Here is a 7780-nt window from a genome sequence, read left to right on the forward strand (position 1 = left end):
CCCCCCCTCCCCTCTCCCCCCCCCCTCTCCCCCCCCTCCTCCCCCCCCTCCCCCCTCTCTCCCTCCTCCCCCCCTCCTCCTCCTCCCCTCCCCCTCCTCTCCCTCCCCCCTCCTCCCCCCCTCCCCCTCCTCTCCCTCCCCCCCCTCCTCTCCCCCCCTCCCCCTCCTCTCCCCCCCTCTCCCCCCGCCCCCTCCTCCCCCTCCCCCCTCTCCCCCCGCCCCCTCCTCCCCTCCCCCCCTCTCCCCCCGCCCCCTCCTCTCCCCCCGCCCCCTCCTCTCCCCCCGCCCCCTCCTCTCCCCCTCCTCTCCCCCCCCCTCCCCTCCCCCCCTCCCCCCGCCCCCTCCTCTCCCCCTCCTCTCCCCCCCCAGTCAATTAAGATAATTTCCCTAAATGTTAAGGGCCTTAATTCAATCCGCAAATCCGCAAATCCGCAAATGCAAATTAGCCCTCCAAGAACTTAAAAAAACTAAAGGGGACATAATTTGTATCCAAGAAACCCATTTTAATACCACAGACCCGCCCAACACATTTAAACACACGTACCCCCAAGCGTTTTTCGCATCCTCCCCCAACAAGAAAAGAGGGGTGGCCATACTGATTAAAAACAATACCCCATTTGCCCCAACACAAGTAACTAAAGACCCAGAGGGACGGTATATACTCCTCCAAGGCACACTATCAGGCTCCCCCATAGCCATCCTTAATATCTACGCCCCAAACGCAAACCAAACCCAATTCCTCCAGAACCTTCTTAGTACCTTTGACCAACCGACGCTCTCCTCCCTCCTCGTCGGTGACGCAAATATGGTTCTAAACCCAGACCAAAATAGATCGGGTCAAACCGCGGCCCCATACGCCACCCAACTACAGAAAAAAGCCCAAAAATTCCAAGAAATCCTTAGAGAATATTCGTTGACAGACATCTGGCGGGCCCAGCACGTGGGCCAGAGAGACTACTCCTTCTACTCAGCCCCCCATCAGTCTTACTCGCGGATCGATTATTTTCTAGGCACCAACAATGTACTCCAGGCATCCTCCCACTCCGACATAGGCCCAATTTCGTCAAATCATTAGCATATAACTGGAAACTTAGCGACACGCTTCTCAACGACCCACAAATGGTCAAGACGATTAAGCAAAAATTACACACCTTTTTCCAGCTAAACAAGGGCTCGGTCCCCGCAGCAGCAATGCTCTGGGAAGCGCAAAAATCCACCATTAGAAGGGAACTCATATCACTAGCCACCTATAAGAAAAAACTAAAGCAAAAAGCCCAGAAAGAATTTACTGAAAAAATCTTAGCGCTAGAGCGCTTACACAAACAATCCCTATCGAAAAAGGTGTTTAGAACCCTTGAGAAGGCGAGATCAGATCTAAGAATGCTCCAACTTGACGAAGTAGAGAGAGCCCTGAAATGGACCAAACAGCGGTTCTACGATAGGGGTAACAAAGCGGACAAACTTCTGGCCTCCAAACTAAGAGGCATTAAGACAAAGGCCCAGATTACAAAGATTAGAACCAAAAGCGGTCAAATCTCATACTGTATAACGAGAAAGACATCGCGCACGAGTTTGCAGAGTTCTACACGGACCTCTACAACCTCCACCCCACTAGCCAGCCATACGAAAACGCTAAGAGCACCTCCGATTATCTAACCCAATGCAACCTCCCGTCCCTCACACAAGAAGAACTCGAGTTCTTAAATCAGAAAATAACCAAAGAAGAACTAGATAATGCAATATCCTCACTTAAAATAGCCAAGACACCCGGTCCGGATGGATTCTCCAACGGTTACTATAAAAAATTAGCAGACTCCCTGTCGCCCCACCTCCTAGAAATGTACAACTCCTTCCTACAGGGAGAACAGATCCCAGACACTATGTCAGCAGCCAATCTGGCCATTATACATAAAGAGGGCAGAGACCCACTTCAATGCGGCAGCTACCGCCCAATATCCCTGTTAAACACTGACCTCAAGCTTTTCAGTAAAATTCTAGCAAACAGGCTGAACCCTATTCTCCCAAGGCTAATTCATATAGACCAGGTGGGATTTGTGTCAGGAAGACAGACCTCTGACAACACCCGCAAAATTATTGATATTATAGACCACGTGCACCTCAAACAGTCCCAGGCCCTGATACTCAGCCTCGACGCGGAGAAGGCCTTTTACCGCATCAGATGGTCCTTCCTTGACCAGACGATGTGCCAATTCGGCTTCGCCGGCCCATTCCTTGATGGGGTTCGAGCCCTCTATACTAACCCAACGGCCCTGCTAAAACTCCCGGGTGGCCGCTCTAACCCAATAAAAATCCAAAACGGCACCAGACAAGGCTGCCTCCTTTCCCCTTTACTCTTCGCCCTGTCCATAGAGCCCCTGGCCGCCCGAATCAGAACGGAACCCACTGTAAAAGGAATCCTAGTCGGAGACAGGGAATATAAAATCTCCCTGTTCGCCGATGACATTATTCTTACCCTATCAGATCCCCTCACCTCCCTCCCCAACCTAGAAAAACTTCTAGACCAATTTGGCCGACTGTCAGACTATAAAGTCAACACAGACAAGTCAGAGGCCCTCAATATCTCACTACCGAACCCCATATGGACAGCCCTACAAAAGAAATTTAAATATAAATGGAATTGTTCCCATATCAAGTATCTTGGGATTAAAATAGCGAGCTCATATGGCTCACTATACCAAACCAACTACCCTCCCCTCTTCCGTCAGATCATAAGAGATCTTGAGACCTGGCAAACCCACCAGATCTCCTGGTTCGGCAGAATAGTATCCACCAAAATGAATATCCTTCCCCGTTTGCTCTACTTTTTTCAGACCCTCCCTGTCCCCGTCCCACTTGCAGAATTGAGAAATATCCAGGCCCATATTCTGCGCTTCATCTGGCAACAACGGAGAGCCAGGGTCCCACGGTCGGTACTTTTGGCGTCGAGGACGAGAGGGGGTCTGGGGGCGCCGGATGTAGTCCGATACTACCAGTCAGCCCAGCTGAGGCAGGCGGTGGTTTGGAACAACCCCCCGGCCTCTAATTTCTGGTTAGAGATAGAGACGCACCACGCGTCCCGACCCCCCTCTCAGCCCTACTACGGACCCAGGCCCACAAAAGTAAGAAGCCCCTGAGACTCAGCCTCGGGGCGATGAGATGCACGTGGTCGACATGGTTAAAAACCAAAGGGAAATATGGCCTAGCTTCAACCCCCTCTCAACTGACCCCCTTATTCGGGAACCCGGATTTCCCGCCCGGCTGTTCCCGATCCCAATTCAGCCAATTTCAAGGCCTAAATATCAGAGTGGTTGCGGACTTACTGGAAAACGATGAGGTCATGCCCCTCCGGGAACGGCGAATCAAACTAACGTCCCCTGATCTCCCTATATTCCAATACCTGCAGATCCGGCACTTTCTAAGAACCCAATCCCCCAGCCTAAAATTCCAACCACGCTCCAGATTTGAGACCCTTTGCCTCAGAGGCGAGTACCAAAGGGGCCTCATCTCAGAGATTTACAAAACACTAGAGGCGGCCCAGCCCCCCCCTAACCATTTGTATATGCAAAAGTGGAGCGAAGACCTAAACACCAACATAGAGAAAAAAAAATAGAGCACTGCTAATGAAATAAGAAAAAGGGCCAGTGGCAAAATGATTATTTATTGGGCATATAAGCCAAAAAAGGGGACAAACACACTAACGTTTTTTTTTTTTCAACTTAAATTTTTTTTATTTTGTTCAGTACATTATATACATACAGTAGATTATCTCTCGGCCGCGTACCGTGACAGTTTACTGTATGTGACAATCCTTCTGTAAATTGGTGGACGTCGTTGGACAAACTGGGAAGACCGACAGACATACTGGGGGGGGGGGGGGGGATCCCCGGTTAGGACCCGGGGGGGGGGGGGGAGAGGGGGGGGACGACGACAGACAAGGGGAATGGAAAAAGAGAAGCGAGAAAGGGGGGGGGGGGGAGGGAGTATGGGGGTTAGGGGGATCTCCTTCCGTGGGTCCGCTTCTGCCTCCCCCATACTGGTTCTCTGCGTCTGAGGACTTTCTGCGTACCCCGTAGGACGTCTGGTTCGTAACTGATTTGTCTCTCTCATTGTCTTGTGTGTCCCTTCTTGGTCTTACGGGGTGATGGGGTGGGGGGGGGGTGGCGTTTCTATCCTAGTGTGTTGTAGGTTCCGTCAATAAGCACTCCCCCAAGGGAGAACGCATTTGTTCCTATTAAAGCCAAATTGAGGACCTCTCCACTCCCCGGATATCTTTCTGGGCTAACCATGGTGCCCATACTTTTTCAAAATTTTCGCCAGTGTCATTGACTAAGCTTGTTAGCATTTCCATCTGGCATACCGTCCAAATTCTATGTCTAATGTTTGGAATTGAAGGGATTATGTTTTGTTTCCATCGTGCTGCAGTCTCCCCCCTCATCGCCATAGCAAAGTGAGCTATCAGTTTGTTTTCGCCTTTGGTGAACCCGATTGCTGGCCTGTTCAGGAGGAACAGCCATGGGTCTAATGGGACGGGTTTACCTGTGATTATGTTCAACCAGTCTTTAATTGAGTCCCAGACTGGGACGATTTTGGGGCAGGACCACAGCATGTGCAACAAGTCTGCCTGCTGTCCACATTGTCTTGGACACAATGGGGAGTAACTGGGCAGAAATTTGGCTAATTTAGCGGGAGTGTGGTACCAGCGCATCATTACCTTATATGCATTCTCCCTTAAGGTTGTGCACATGGAGCTTTTGGAGGTTGCCGTCACTATCTTGGTCCAGTCATCTACCTCTAGCTCCTCCCCTAGGTCACACACTAACGTTTAAAAACTCTGACGCGTTTCTCGCCGTGGAGGCGCTTTATCAAAGAGTACTTTGTGCTCTACTCACATCGGATTATATAATGGTCAGAGGTAAGTATACGCCCACAATTAGGTAAAGGTTAATAAGATATGCAATCAGCTGTATCCTCATGCAAGTTGGAGGAGCGCCCTAGCCTCTGAACATGACACAAATCCGGTGGGGTGAACCAATCTATCACAATCAACATACTGTATAAACATATATTTTAAAAGACAAGCAAAAGACTAATGTCTATACAAGAACAAAAACAAAACAGTGTCCAAAAAAGTCATAAATCAATAAGTGAAGAATACTATATCGAGCAATAATGTGTCTAAATGTGTAAGAAATTTATACAGTATATGTGTAAAACATGATAATTATAATTAATCAGCCCCTTAGTTAAAGGAAAACTGATGTAAGTGTAACATGTTAAGTGTTAAATAAAGAACACATGTATGTGTATGTGTAATGAATGTGATAATAAAAAATGATAAATAATATAAAATGAGTATTATGTGTATAATAAGTGTGAAATAAGAAGAAAAAAACCTTAACTAATAGACAGTAGTCTTAAGAGTAAATAACAGGAATGTGTAAGCTAAAACCAAAGAAATATATTAAAAAACCCTGATCTAACATATAATGTATAATCTAATAGTCACCAAATAGATAAGGAAATAATATCAAAAAAATGAACAACAAATTCTAGTGAGTATATGTCATGAAAAAATAAAGTAATATATATACAAATGTATATAGAAAGAATATATATGATAAGTTATAATATAAAGAATATGTATATTGGTAGAAATATCAATCTACCAATTGAGCCACACATGAACTAATATCATAATATGGTGACATATTTTAAAGCATGAATTCAAAGCAGTAAATGATAAGGATATATAATGCAACTATATAAACAGTTTATACAAATATAATAATTATCAATGAAAGCATAATAATAAAATACTTAAATAAACAAATCTAAAAAACAGATTATCAAACAAGTATATGAAAACATGTACATAAAATAAATACATGTAAATCAATGATAAGTATAAATCACAAAGAAGGCAAGAACTGTTAAATACATATGATGTTATAAAAAATGCTTTAGTTCCCAATCAATATTGATGCCTGAGGGTTGCATAGTGTCTAAGCTGTAAATCCAGAACATTTCTTTTCTGTTCAGTATGCCCAACCTATCTCCTCCCCTGATAGGGGCATGTATGTGGTCTATTCCAGAAAATGAGAAGTTTTTAATAGTACCCTGTGGACAGTTTGTAAAATGTCTTGAGACTGGGTGTGTTAGATCTTTTTTGTTTATTGCACGGACATGTTCCATGATTCTGTTCTTTAAGGGTCGTATGGTACGACCCACATAACCTCTCACACCCACATCTCAAGAGATATACAGTGTAACTTGAGTTACAATTAATGAAAGTATGTATAATTTGCTCTTTCTTGGGATTTATACAATTGAGTTTTTTTATTTTTCTAGCGAACTTACAAATCCCGCAATGTCCACATGGGAAAAAACCTTTTGGTATAGTCGTAATCCTATTGTGATTTGTTTTTGAATCAAACAGACTAGGGGAAAGGAATGTGCCCAATGATTTAGCCTTCCTAAAAACCAATTTTGGCTTGTTCTCAAGAATTGGGGTCAAATCTTTATCCAATTTTAAAGTGTCCCAATGCTTATAAATGATGGAACGTATGCGATCTGACTGCCTGCTCTGTTGGGTGATAAATAATGGAGCTGTCACCTCATCTTGTTTGGATCTCTTTTTGGAGGATAATAGAAGGTCCCTTCTGTCTACATTTTTAACCATATTATGGGCTTCTATGATGTCATGCATCTTATAACCTCTAAATGAAAATCTTGTAATGAGATCATTCTTTGGTTGAACACAACCTTTTTAATCTTGTAAATTGCCCCTTAAGAATGCCCTTTTTAAGAGACTTGGAATGATTACTGTCCGCTCTGAGGTAGGAATTACGTGCATTAGATTTCCTGTAAATATCAGTTTGGATGTCACCCCGCATGTCGACATACAGCATTAAATCCAAATAATAAATGTGATTGATATTTTCTTGATAAGTGAAATGTAAATTCTGATCGTTAGTGTTGAGTGAGTGTATAAAGGTTTGGAGTGAAGTGAGGTCACCATCCCAGATAAATAGCAGATCATCTATGTATCGTTTATAGAATTTTATTTGGTGTCTAAAAGAATTTTTGTCGCTAAAAATGAAATCAGACTCCCACAACCCCATAAAAAGATTCGCATATGAGGGTGCGAAAGAAGTGCCCATAGCAGTGCCTCGAATTTGTAAATAAAATTGTGAATCAAAAGAAAAATAATTGTGCGTGAGTAAAAACGTGATGGAATCTAATAAGAACGTGCAAAGTGCTGGTGATAAGTGAGAAAGTGTGAGAAAATGCTGTATGGCAAAAATGCCCTGTTCATGTTTAATGATGTTGTAAAGTGAGGTAACGTCCATAGTTACCCATCTGTAACTCTCCCGCCACTGTACTTTGTTGAGATCAAAAATCAATTGATTAGAGTATTTTAAAAAAGATGGCAATGACTGTACAATGGGTTGCAAATAAGCATCTACAGTATAAAGCGGGAGAGCCCATCTCCCAAAGATCCAATGCTTGCCACAATGGGACGTCCCGGAGGATTTGTGAGAGACTTATGGATCTTTGGGAGATGGTGAAAGATGGGAACTATGGGGTTAGGGGCGCATAAAAATTCAAATTCCTTTTTACTAAGCACGTAAAGTTCTCTGCCCAGTTCCAGTAAATCATCCAACGCATGAGAGAAATTGGTGGTGGGGTCTGAGGGTAATTTTCTATAAGCTTGATGATCAGACAATTGTCTTAAAGCCTCCAATCTATAACTCTCCGCAGATTGTACAACAATCGCACC

Source organism: Ascaphus truei, chromosome 15, assembly GCF_040206685.1.
Source record: "Ascaphus truei isolate aAscTru1 chromosome 15, aAscTru1.hap1, whole genome shotgun sequence".
Classification (NCBI taxonomy): domain Eukaryota; kingdom Metazoa; phylum Chordata; class Amphibia; order Anura; family Ascaphidae; genus Ascaphus; species Ascaphus truei.